The sequence below is a fragment of the Peromyscus californicus genome, unplaced genomic scaffold, assembly GCF_007827085.1.
Source record: "Peromyscus californicus insignis strain IS unplaced genomic scaffold, ASM782708v3 Scaffold_14__1_contigs__length_90479793_seg_2, whole genome shotgun sequence".
Classification (NCBI taxonomy): Eukaryota; Metazoa; Chordata; class Mammalia; order Rodentia; family Cricetidae; genus Peromyscus; species Peromyscus californicus.
The window spans coordinates 25,125,004-25,138,870 of record NW_026294436.1 but is presented as its reverse complement, the minus strand read 5'-3'; positions in this window follow the sequence as shown (position 1 = coordinate 25,138,870).

Here is a 13,867-nt window from a genome sequence, read left to right as displayed (position 1 = left end):
GCAATTTCTTATGTTTTTATGGTGACAGAGTAAAGAAAGCCATAAATCAGTACCCCTTTACAATATATTCCTGGGTACATCAGGTAGGCAGTTTTCAAGAGAGGAGAAATCTCTGCTATGGCCTTCAGATGCTGTCTGGTGGTGTTCCTAGCTTTTGGGTCAGTGGAAGGTAGGGGCCGGTTCATACATTCTTAAAAGATTTACTTCATAGTCACATGGATGTTAGGGCACATACCAAGTTGGGTAGTAAATGGTTATTTAAAGGGCTAAGCTAACTCAAGAGAATTTCGCTCTGGATCTGCAACATTCCACCTTCTTCTACAACCAATGAAGTTCTCATTCAGTCATCCTGGAAAAATGTTCAGGGTGGGTGATGCTTCTTGCCCAGAACTCCAGTTGACAAAAATGTTGGGATAAGACACGGATTATTAAGTAACACATGTGCAGTGTGATTCCATTCATAGCATTTGCCCGACAACTCAGAATAAAACAGAAAACACTGGAAGCACTTAGGTATTACACTTCAACCATTAATTTTGAGTGGTGCTTTCTATATTTTGTAAAATATCTGCCATATACCTGTCCCCCATCTGATAAAACTAAAATTAAAATGGGCACGATTTGACTTAATCATAATACAGGGCAATAGAACCACCCCTCTCTTGTAGGAGCCACTAGAATGAAGTGGTGGTGTTCTCTGACTGACCAACTGAGGATAGGGCCGGGGACATTCAAGCGGCCATCTCCGATGGGAATAAGCTGCACTGTGAAGTGAGCAGGGGCAAGGCTGCAATGGATCCTCGAAACAATTAGCCTCCGGCTTCAGATATTTGCCAAGAATGTGAAGAGACGACATCGGTTTCTTCTCATTACATCCCACCGGGACTCAATATCAATTTGTCTTGTGATTCACCAGTGATGAGGACTCTGATGAGATGAAAAGAAACAGAAAGTAAATTGCAACCCTATCTAATTCATGGCGACTGTGTGGGGCCACGCTTTGAGAATCTAGATAGTCTGTTCATCGGCAATCGTTCTGTTTAACTAATCAGTGCCAGCGTGAGCGTGTGGGTTCTTTTTTCATTGGCTGGGGTTACTGTCCCTTGCAACTTCCTGTTTTCCGGTTTTCGTTCGCTCAAGTGTGACCAGTGCAAGCCTCTTCAGGCTGGTCTCTGTGCTTCCGTCACTCGTTTCCCAAGTTCTCAGGCACTTTCTTATTTGCTGGCTAAACCAAGCACCCCAGGCTTATATGCCTCTCCTCGTGCCAGGCCTGGGATCTGCTATTTCTGCAGGCAGCTGAGGAACAACTTGGAGTTCAGAAGCTAAGATCCAGCTGAGAGGTGTGTTTGTGGCTCCAAGGGCGTGGCTGCCTCTGTGGGCAGAGTAAAGTAATCTACATAGGTGTCAGCATGCACACACTCATTCCTATATACACACTTTCAAGATACTTATTTCTATATTTGCCCTATATACAGAAGAATATGAGTTTACTCCAATATTCCCGAGTCTACTAAAGTCACAATATTAATCCATTTTCACCCCTCTGTATTTGTAACCATACCCTAATATCACATCATTATTAATATTACACTTCTCATTTCATAAAGCCCCTGTATATAACAGGTCTCTTATTGATAATACTGCCCTGCTCTTTCCACTTGTCCCAAGGCATCTGCTGGTATCTATCAGCTAGACTTCTGTCACAGAGTCACCAGTTTGGGGCCACACCAGTCTATATAATGACTTCCAGGCTAGCCAGGGACATAGAGCAAAATCCTGTCTCAAAAACAAACAAAGCTCACGAATGAAACCAATTGACAAGAAACCAATTGCAAAGAGAGCACAGTGAGTTTGCATGTATGCCCCATCTAATGGTGTCTCCCATTACTTGTCACAACTAGTGAGTATATTTTGCTGCATTATCCAATCAAACTCATGCCTCATTCAGGTTAGTGGTGGTGGTGGTTGTTTTTATGTTCCAGGATCCTATCCAAGACACATCATTTCTCTGTCAAGGTTCCTGAGGATCCTATTGGCTGTGAAAGCTTAAGGTGTCCATTACAAATGTGAGGAGTCCTGGTATTTTCTGCACTGAACTTCAGGAGGGATTTATATGGTACAATGCTTAGCCCTGGGTTATGCTTTGGAGGGGAAAGACTGTAATGAAGCAGTACCGTTGACATGGCCGATCACTGTCGCTGCTCACCCTGCATTTTCCACTCTTCACTCCCATCTTTCCACACTCCGAGGTTTGGAAGGAAAAACCCACCATGCACGAGGCACAGTGAAAGAGGGACTTATGTCCCACCCTCTGGGAGGGCTGCACCTCCTGAGACTGCTCAGGATTCCTGAGCCAGAGACTACATACTCACTCATTTCTCCCAGTTGTTTCTGTCACTGAGGGCCCACAGATTCTTATTCTATACTTTGGATTTTATGAAGTTTCAGATTATGGGAAGTTGCTGGTTGCCTTTGACTGTCTGTCTCATCCACTCAGCTGGTGGGACCTGCCATCACAGAGGCCACATTCCTGGGAGATGGTCAGGTGTTCTCAAACACGCACTCTGAAAATTGCTGTTTTCATACACTGTTACTTTATCCTCTGGAATGCCATTGTTCACATCTTGTGGTTGAATTCATGTCATTGCCTGTGTCTTAACTTAGTTACTGGTCCAAACTTCAACTTGTATTCACTTCCTTGGAGGTTGGGAATAAATTACTATATTTAATGCACTATCTAGTATTTGCTTGCCTGTTGGTCTTTGTAACTATATTATGAGGTCACTGGGATTCCAACTTGTAGGCAGAGTTATTGTCGGGACTGCCGGCTCCAAAATAGATGCACAGAGACTTAATATTAATTATAAATGCTCGGTCAATAGCTCAGGCTGGCTATAAGCTAACTCTTACATTTTAAATTAACCCTTACTTCTCATCTACCCTCTGCCATGTGGTGGTACCTTCTTTCAACATGGCACGTTCATCTTGCTCCTCTGTGTCTCTCATGACTCCTCTGATTCAGCCCTTCTTCTTCCTAGCATTCTCTCTGCCCTGAAAATCCTGCCTAGCTATTGGCCAATCAGCTTTTTATTAATAATGAGAGCAACACATTTTCACAGTGTACAAAAGGATTATTCCACGGCATTGACTATTTATCCTCCCCCTTTTCTTTCAGGTTGAAGCAGCTGTGTGCATAATATACCTGGTTCAAGCGATGAGGAACATGGCTATGCTCATGAAGAGAGTTGATTTTTAGAAGCATCGACTCAAGTCCTTTCAAAAGAAGTGATACTAAGGATCTGCCATTCATGGGATATGTATGCCTCATGAGTTGACCTTTTTTCTTCCTACAATGAGGTGGCTTATCTGATCATCTGGACTTCCACGTGCAGGAGTGTCTGTAGACCAAGCATTTGTGAAACGACTGGCCAGAGCTGTGGAGATGGTCCCTAGCCAGGAAGAACTTAACCCCATGATAACTATGGTCTTAATGGTAGACTGCCCTAACCATCTTGGCCAAACGGCCAGGCTACAAAGGAGGCAGACAAGAAGTCTAGCAATATAGACATACAGTTTACAGTGCAGAAAATAACCCTGTGTTGACACAAACAAACTGCCTTCACCATTTTGACTGTCAGGTAGTCAAGAAAATATTTAAGTTAGTCAAGAAGCAGTCAAATTGGCCAAGCAAGCCTGTCTGCCTTTCTCCTTTCCTCCAACTGTATTCTGCCTCCTCATTTCCCTGGCTCGTGTTTTAGAAGCAGGCACGTTTGCCTGCCAGACGAGGATGCTTTCTTTTTCACGGAAACTTAATGAAATAGCTGTTACATCACATAAATTCACTTCCTTAACACTATGTGTCAGACTATCAAATCAGTTAAGGAAAATCCTCATCTTTTTTTCTCTTTGAAATTACGGAGGGGCTGGTTGGGTTCCAAATTCAGTGAGTTCATATCGCCATCTAGTGTTCAAAACAGGATTGTCATTACAACAGTGGATTTCAATCCTCCATTGGCTGCAAAAAACAAGTCTTTCTGGGCTGTTTGGAAGGCTTATTTGGGCTAGCGTTTTTTTGGTTTGGGGCTACTACTCACAGTGAGTTGATATTTATGTTTTGATGGAATACCACACTACTGAGAGAAATTGTTGATTAAGTTTAGCTTGAAAACAATGCTCAAAAACGTAACCAGAAACAGTCCCTTTCCTCAGAGGATAAGAATGAAATGATTTCCCAGGACAAACCGTACTGTGGAAGTCAAATGACAAAGTTGCATCTTAGGACAAAAGCAAACGTCCTCCTACCGTAACAAGAGGAAACGAAACTAAGACATGAGCAGGGGCGACATCTTACTCTGTGTTTCTGAAATAGTATTTGAGTCTTAGGGAAGGAGATACAAAGCCCAAACTGTGCACTGAGGAGGAAAAAAGACCCACAGACGGGGAAAATACTTTGTTTCCACTCCAAGTATGCAAACCCAAGTCTGATTGTTTCAATCTTGGTTGCCCTCCATGCTTGCATAAAAACTGGACGGGTATTTTTGGAAGCACATTCACAGTTGTTGTGTAAAATACACGCAGACCATTTCTGAAGAAGGCACGGACCGTGGGACAGGTATAATTTTTTAGAACTAAAGATAACAAGCTTTTTCTATTTCTTTGTACCTTCAGGAGGTGAAGGCACTGTCATTTTACTTCATAAGGCATATCCTGGTAGATCTGGAGTCCGATTTTCCAGCGAATGGCAGCTTGCTCTCACAGTTTGTCTCAGAGCTTCCATAGCGCTGAGCTCCTTCCTTCCTGGTAGAGTTTTGCAGGCGTCCATGAAAGACAGTGAGAAAAGAAGTCAAGACCGGAAACGAACTAAAGAGGAGGAAGGGAGATCCACACCCGAGGGGACTCAGAGTGCCTGCCAGCCTCAGGCTGTGAAGGGCGCTTTATGCAAAGTTTTAAAGCAAGATTTTTAACTCATACAGTTACAGTTCCCCACAGAATGTAAAACTGATTGTTACTCTCGGCCTCAACCCAGTTTTAAAGAAGCAATCCTAAACAAAGTATCAGTAAATAAACTCTAAATAAAAATTGCCATGGAGTTGACAAAAATTCAGAATGAAGATGATTTATCATATGAGCAACTTTGTATTGATTATAACAAATATGATCCAGTTTTTTTGTTTGTTTGTTTGTTTGTCAAAATTTTCTTATCCATCCTGATTCATTTTGGGTAATTTTAAAAAATGTTTTTAGGGATTCAAATCTGTATTTTACAATTACTTGCAACAAATAATTAGCACGTATTTTTAATATGACCAAGTATAAGTAACGTTTTTGGTTAATCATCGTGGACTATTGTTCTACGTAAAAAGTAGCTTTCTGATTGTCAGTGTTCTGATGATGACGACCCTCTGAGGAAATCTCCCCCTGGGAGCCTCACATTTCTGTGGATTGAAAAGCTCCCTTAAAACTGAACAATTTATGACTTAATCTACCCGCACTCTGAGCTCATCGGGGCTCCTTATTGGTAAGCAATCACAGTGCCTCCTGGCTGAAGCTGAGGTGCCAGAGGTGGTAAGGCTCACGCTGACAGCGCTCCTCGGCTACTGCAGGCTGGGGCAGTGTTCCTTGCCCTTGGCAAAGCGCGCCACAGAGAGCAGGAGAGAGGCATACGGTACACCCAGTTTGCATATTTCCCCACATTCTGCAGTACGGTTAGCTGTGGGCAGAGCTTACAGCTTTGCCATTGTTATGGGCTTTGAAGCAAGCGTTTTTTTTTTTTTTTTTTTTTTTTTTTTTTGTTTGAGGCCATTCTATTGGGTGGGTTCCTGTAGGCATTATTTTGAGGAGTACTGGAGAAAGGTAATTTTTTTTCCTTTGTTTTGGTTTTCTAATAACAACAAATCATGAATTAATTTGCTGCACACGGAAGCTAAACAAAGGAAAACAATCCGTTGGGAATTAGCTTTTGAAAGGGGCTGGCAGCCAGAAGGCAGAAAGCATTTGCCACCGCAGTTAGAAGAATGTTTGTTTGACGGGGTTTCCTTTTTTGACACCCAGGTTTTTCGTGTGCTGTAGCCTCTTGGCTTGGCTGGCACAGAGATGAGTCTGCCCACACCCTGGCAGTCCTCCTTCCTGAAGTCTCGGTCCACCAGTGACAAAACTTCCCTTTACAGTAAGTGTCAGGCTTAGGGTGGCGGGGCCGGCAGAGGACAATTGGCGCCAAATGGGTTGCATGCACAGACTTCTGCACACAGAGAGTTGGAGTTTCGTGAGAGCACCGAGCAAGCAAGCAAGCAAGCATTTGTGTGTGTTCTGGAACAAAAGCATGAGCTACTTCAAGTTCTGGAAAATATCGGGCTTTTGTCTTCTTAGAACTTCCAGAGGACATTAACGAATAAGCATCACCATCGGCCCTGGGCATTTTAACACTTGGTTATATCTGTGTCACTCTGGCTTCTAGAAAGTCGCTCACATCGCCACAGCTGGCCATGGCAGCCTGTGCTGGACAGCTCTGTGTGGAAGGAAGGAACTTACAAAACATAACGGCAATAGAGCAAAAAGAGCCAATGAAATTAAAACAAGATGGAGACAGCGAAGGATGATGGCACACACTGTCCCAACCCCCGTCAGAGGTGGCACAGCCTCCACGAGTGAGCGATTGGTGCCAGTATCTCCGTGGGTACCAAGCCACCTCAGCCGGTATGCGTCAGGTCACCTGTTCTTCCTTAGTAATGTAGTAGATTTGTTTTTCCCATCAAAAATGGCCAATTGCTCCCCTTTTTACAAAAAAAGAATATTTTCTTTATTGCATAATAGAAATATTGAAAAGCAGATGGTAATGTGAGAGGAAATTGCAATTAACGTCGCCTTCGGTTCTAGGTCTAGTCTACTTTCACGTGCGCTTGTATTGTAGAATGGTAATGATTAGAGAGCAAATTCTAATGAATTGGTCTGTGGGAGGCTTTCATTGGAAGAGCAGGATGGGGGGAAACATCTGAGGATACGAAACAGGAGAAGAGCACTTGTTACTTTTTCTTCCCTTGCTTTTTCTATGTGTCTTCTGTACTGACAGATTAGTGGAAAAACCCTTCACCCGGAAGTTTTCTTCCTATTAAAATATGAGTTGGGGTAGGGAATCCTGCTTAAAATAGTACGACGAGAGAGGTGGTGCTGGTGCATGTCTGGAGGAACGTGCTGTCCTCCTCATGGTGTCAGGTTTGCGGAGATCTGAGGGTTACAGAGCAAAGGGAATGCCAGAGTAATGATGAAAGGCAAGCTTTACCAATGCCACCTCCGGGGACAACCGGTGACGGGAGACTGAAACCCGACAGTGCCGTGGACTTAGCCTACGGAGGTCCACCCAGGAAAGTGCCCCACCAAAACGAAGTAATGGAGGATCTTGCCCAGCACTGAGCAGAACTCACATCCTGCAGGCACAGCACATACAACAAAGAGGGACCAGGGTGCAGAGAGCCAAACCATTTCTCTGAAATACACCCGAGTAAAGGGTTCTCTTCATCGAGGAAAGATTGGCACCCAAAATTATACTCTAATTGTAATTGTAGATATACCTGACTTGTTAATGAAAATGTAACTCCTATTCGATTGGTATATACTATGGACTGGAAGGTTGCGTCTCCCTAAAGCTCCTATGATGAAACCCTAGTTTCCCAGTGGGATGGTATTTGATGGTGAGGCCTTCAGGAGACAATCGGTATTAGATGAGGTCATGAATGTGAGGCCCCATGATATTACTATCATGTGATGTCTCTGAGGGGCCTTATGCTAAGTGAAATAAGTCAGACACAAGGCAATGACTGTATGATCATATATATATATATATATATATATATATATATATATATATATATATGTCTTACAGAAAGAGCAGCTACAAAAGTGGTTACGAAAGGCCAAGGGTCAGGTGGGGTGGGGTGGGAAGACCTGAGCAAATTGTACAAAGTTTCACTTAGTCTACAGCAGTGGTTCTCAACCTTCCTAATACCGTGACCCTTTAATACAGTTTCTCATGTTGTGGTGATCCCCAACAATAAAAGTATTTCATTGTTACTTCATAACTGTCATTTTGCTACTATTATGAATTGTAATATTAGCATCTGATATGCAGGATATCTGATATGTGACCCCTAAAGGAGTTGCAACTCAGAGGTCAAGAACCACTGAACTAGAGAAATGAAGCCTGTCTTATTTGTCTACTGAATCTGTGGTGGCTAGTTAGTAATAATGTATTATGTATTTCAAAACTTGAGAAAGAAAAGATTACAAAATGTTCTCATCAAAGACACACACATACACACACACACACACACACACACACACACACACACAGAGGAATGTAAGCAAAATGTATAGAATTATGAACTTTAAAAAGGATAACAATAATAAAATTATCAGAGACACACAGATAAAGCAGGGCCAAAGGCTCTCTCTGCTCTCTGTCTCTGAGCACATAAAAAGGTAGCCATCTACAAGCCAGGAGGGAGACCCTCACCATACACCACATGAGCAGGTACCATGATCTTGGATTTTGCAGCCTCCAGTACTGTGAGAAATGAGCATTTAAACTAATAGTTCTAAGCCTGTGGGTTATAACCCCTTCTGGGGTTGAATGACCCTTTCACAGGGTTCACATATCATACAGCCTACATATCAGATGTTTCCATCATGATTCATAATGGTAGCAAAATTGCAGTTCTGAAGTAGCAACAAAAATAATTGTGTGGTTTGGGGTCAGCACAGCTTGAGGAACTGTATTAAAAGGTCATGGTATTAGAAAGGTTATGAACTATTGATATAAACCAATCAGTCTATAGTAATTTGCAATTAACCATCAGAACTAAAATACTACTAATAAATATTGTCATAGGAATTAAGTCCCTCCACATTGCCAAATGTAATAAAACAGCAAACCCCTGTACATAAGCACATTGGTGAGAAGGGCCCAGGCCCCAGGAAGACTCAAGGATTTGGGGTGGAAGCCAGCTAGCCAGCACCAGTGGGTTGTTCCACACACAGCACCTTGTTGTGCAGTACCTCTCCATCCATAACCATCTGTCACCTTACCCTTGCACTGTCAAGGCTCTCACACTGCCCATCTCTCATTTTCTACAATGTGAAACAATTTATTATCTCTTGTTCTCTGGTGCTACCTGACATCAATGCTAAACTTTCTTTTTTAACAGTCCCCGCCCCCCTCAGAGAGGTTCCCATGTTTGGACTCATGTGGAAGTATCTCTTTTCTTCATTGTGCAAGCGCCACTCTGCGTCATCTCATTTTGTCTTCTTCATCCTCTCTCTGGTGCCAAGAAAGAATGAGTCCCAAGTCCTTTTCCTCTTCCAACCCTTCAGACAGTTCTACAGTTTGTTTGTTTTTTTTATCGGATAATGGGGTTAGCAATGGCTGCCCTCCGGTTTGGTTTCAAAATTAAAGATAGAAAAGTGCATCATGAAGTTTCCCTGGACTGTTACCAGAAAGTCGCAAGTTTCTGCTGCTTCCCTTTCTGTGAAAGCGCCCCACCCACCCAAGACTGTGCATCAACTCTCTGGGCCCCGTGACTTACAAAATGAAAGGGAAGAGAAACAAAAGTATGATTTGTCAACTGCATTGGTGGTCAGCTTCTCTCGGGGAAACAGAAAACACGGTGCCATCGGCCAGCTCTTTGGTAAAAGTGTTTGAGACATAACAAGCCTAGAAAAGGAGTGGTTTATCTTGTCTTTAAGACCTGGAGCCAAGAAAACATGCTCTAGAGAATGTTAGTTAGAGTTATTAACTGAGCATAGGAGGATGCCATTTTATTCCCTGGAATATCTTTTGAGCCTGGTAGGAGCTCAGGGTGGATATTTAAAAAAAATATGACATCCTCATCTTTGTATAAAGTATTTTAGAGATCCCACTATCTCCTTTCAAAATATTATAAAATAATATAATATTACTTACTATTAATTACTAAAAATATTACTGTTTTTTCAAAGATTAGATATTAAAACATAAATATTGTCATTTCAGATCAGAAATTTCACCAGTGTGGTATGCTTTGGAGGGATAGCCAGCTACATTTCCCTGTGATGCACAAGATGTTAAAATGTTCCTGTAGTTTTCTTTCATAGTCTTTCTTTGGGGCCTTTTGTAGAACCACTGGCTAGACATTTATGTAGTCAAGGAAGGAAAAACTAGTGGAGTAGGAAGAACTAGGCCCTGGAATTTCCTCTGGGTTACTGGGTTTTAACAGCCTTAGATAAAAGCAGGTGGGACCCGTAGACAAAACGTACACCGTTTATTCTACAGGAGGCATACTGTGGGTGAACTAAGTACCATTAAGACAATGGCTAAATCTATCCAGGCTGTTAATCACCTCCCAGAGCTTCTTACACCCATGGTGGTAAGAATCAGCCATAGAACAAGAACATGAAAAAAAATGGCACTGGATGGCATTAGGGTTTGGGTGAAGCTGATAATCATCTCTACAACTTGGCTAGGAGGGACTAGAAACCTGAGGGGTGAAGCCACAGACACATGCTGGGGACCTTTTGTTGTAGGAACACTTCAGGGTTGCTAAGGAGTCAATGGATTTTTTGGGGGGTTGCTCACAGTTCAGGGGGTGCAGTTCAGCAGATATGGCAGTGGATGGCTGCTTGCTCACATCACATTAGATCAGGAAGCAGAGAAAAGGGGAATGCTAGTGCTCAGCTGACTTTTCTTTTTCCTCTTTCTTATTCAAACTGGGACCTTAGCCCTGAGATGATGGTATCACTCACATTCAAAGTAAATCATCTTCCCTCATTTAATCCCTGGAAATGCCCTCGCTGACACATCTAAAGCTGTACCTCATTAACGTTTTAGGCATTTATCAGCCCAGCCACCCAAGCCTATCCCTTATCAACTTGGAACATGAACACACCACTTTTAAACCACAACATTCTATCCTGGTCCCTGTAAATTCATTGCCTTCAGTAATGCGAAATACATCAAGCCTAATCTCAGAAGTAGCCATAGATTTGAATAGTCCCTACGTTTTTTCCAAAACCTCTTCTGAGATTCAAGACAAATGCCGAGTGGCGAGACACAGTAATTTGCTTTTTTCAGAAGTTACAAACTTTCAATCTAGCATACCAAACACAAACATTCCCAGGAGGATAGATAAGAAAAACTGGATCAACACGAGCCCCAAACCCAGCAAGGCAAACACCAAATCCCACAGCTCTCCATATTCAGCAGCCGAGGTCTTGGTGGTAACACGGGGGACTCCAATGTGTTTTTGCAGCTCCACTCTGTCAGCTTTATGGCTTGTAGCTCTTGTGGCCCGGCCCTTGGGCCAGCTCCACTTCATGCCCACAGCTTTCCTCACATGAAAAGTATTTCCAGTGTCCTGAGGTCTGCACCTCAGGCTTCTCTTTCAACAGCTTCCCACAGCGTCTTCATCTTCTTATGGGAAATCTGACTCTGCCACAAACTTCCTGCCTGACACAAACCTCCGTGACACCCTTCCTTCTTGTGTGTTGAATGCTTACAAAACCAGCAGCACACAGATGACACTGCCAAGTCTGGCGGCCACCTTCATATGTCATCTGGCTCCTTCCAGCACCGCTGTAGTGACCTCTGTGTGCCGAGGTCCCTGGGCTTTGGAGAAACCCTTTCTCAGGAGGTTGTTTCCAAACAGGGACCAATGGCAGTGGCATTTTGAGTTCCCTCTCTCCCCTTTCAAATATTTTTAATATTTACAATGGAAGCTCCTGAAGGGTGGGTGTTATGATATTATACATGCTGGTGGGAGGTTCTGGTGGGTGGAGCCAACGTGCCCCATGGCGAGTGAGAGACAGATGCCATGCAGACAGCGCTCAGTGAAGAGTTTTATTTGGTGGGGGGAAGAGAGAGGGGGGAGAGAAAGAGGAAAAGAAGGAGATAGAGGGGGGTGTTATAGTGGTCAGCATAGCTGCCTTCCAAAGGGGAAAACAAGGGCATGGCTAGGAGGCACCAGATCAAGCCCAGATCTTAACCTATCAGGGCAAACACCAAGTCTTGCAGCCCCACGCCAGAGATCTTGGCTCCAAAGGGCTGGGTAGCCCTGACCCTCCATCTTTGCTGCCAGCACACAAGTTGTGTCTCTTGAGGTGACTCCAGTACCCACCTTCAGCTTTTCTTGTTAGATATCCCACACACAGTTCTGGGATCTCCAACATCCTGAGGTTTCCGCTGTAACAGGCTTCATGTTCACAGCTTCGCACAGAAGCCTTTTAGGGTCTCCTTACAGGGGCTTTGATTCTGCCACACATGGCCTTGCCTCAGTGATCACTCAGAGCTATGGTACAAGACTCAAGACCTTCCTCAGTTTCATCTCTCCCATCTCCAGAAACAGTGTCACGCGGATGATGCTCTAAGGTTCTGCTGCCAACTCCTGAAGGAGTCTGATCCCCCCTTGGCCCAAAGTTGCAGCTGCCTCTGCATGCTGACCTTGGGGAAACACTTTTCTACAGGAACTTCTTTAGTAGGATTCTCAGTTCAGGCTCTCTCTTTTTAAGTAAATTTGCATTTTCACAAGTTGGAGCCTTTGGTGACTCTTATTCTCTGGGTCCCCAGGAGACAAGCCTCTGAACATGCATGTGGTAAATCATCCAAATTAAATTAATTGAGGTGGAAAGACTCATCTTAACTGTGAGCAACATAATTCTATATGCTGGGATCCTAGACCATATAAGGAAAAAGTTAACTGGCCAGTTGCTCCAAACTTCTTCCTCTATAACTTCCCTACTGTGACAGAATGAATGCTAAGCCAAAATAAATACTTTTTTCCTGGAACTGATTTTTTTTTTCAGGTATCTTGTAATAGTAATGATAAAAGTAACTAGATCTTGCCATATTGACACTATTGACCATTGTATCCATGACTTAGAATTCTGCCTCATTTATATTTTAAAAGATTTATTTTTATTATTTAAAAGATTGTGTTTTGTGTGTGGATACATGCATTAGAGTGCAGATGCCTTTATTGTCCATGTTTGTGTTGGCCTCATGGTCTCCCAAACCCCCACCAGAATAACCGACTATATTTAGAACATTATAGCACTTCATATATATATATATATATATATATATATATATATATATATATATATATATATGTAATTTTTTATTTAGAAAAATTTTCTTTCCTTTTAGATACCAACCCCTGCTCCCTCTCTCTCCTCTCCTGCTCCCCCCCACCTACCCCCATCCCATCCCCATCCCCTCCTCATTGAGGGTAAGGCCTCCCTTGGGTAGTCAACACAGCCTGTCATACCATGTTGGGGCCGGACCTAGGCCCTCCTTCCTGCATCAAGGCTCAGTAAGGCATCATACCATAGGGAACGGGGTCTAAAAAACCAGTTCGTGTACCCAGAGTAAGTCCTGGTCCCATTGACAGGGGACCCACAAACACATCAAGCTACACAACTTTCACCTACATTCAGAGGGCCTAGTTTGGCCCTGTGCATGCTCCCCAGCTGTCAGTCCAGAGTCCATGAGCTGCCATTAGCTTGGGTCAGCTATTTTTGACATTATAGCACTTCTTTAGCCCACACATCTAAATTCTTGTACATTTCTCCCAGAAACCAATTCCAAAACGCCTAAAAGGCATAGACTCAGACGTCACAGCAGTACCCCACTACTTGGTCCTAACTATCTGTGTAGTCATTGTCCTTATCGTGGTGACCAAATACCCGAGGAGAAACAACTACAGGAGAGGAGGTTGTATTTTGGCTCACAGTTCAGGGGTCAGGGGCCAGCGTGGCTGGGAAGTATGGCAGGGGTTGGGGGTTGGGGGTTGGGGGTTGGCGGGGAGCCCACTCACTCACTTCTCTGAGCAGCAAGAAGCAGAAA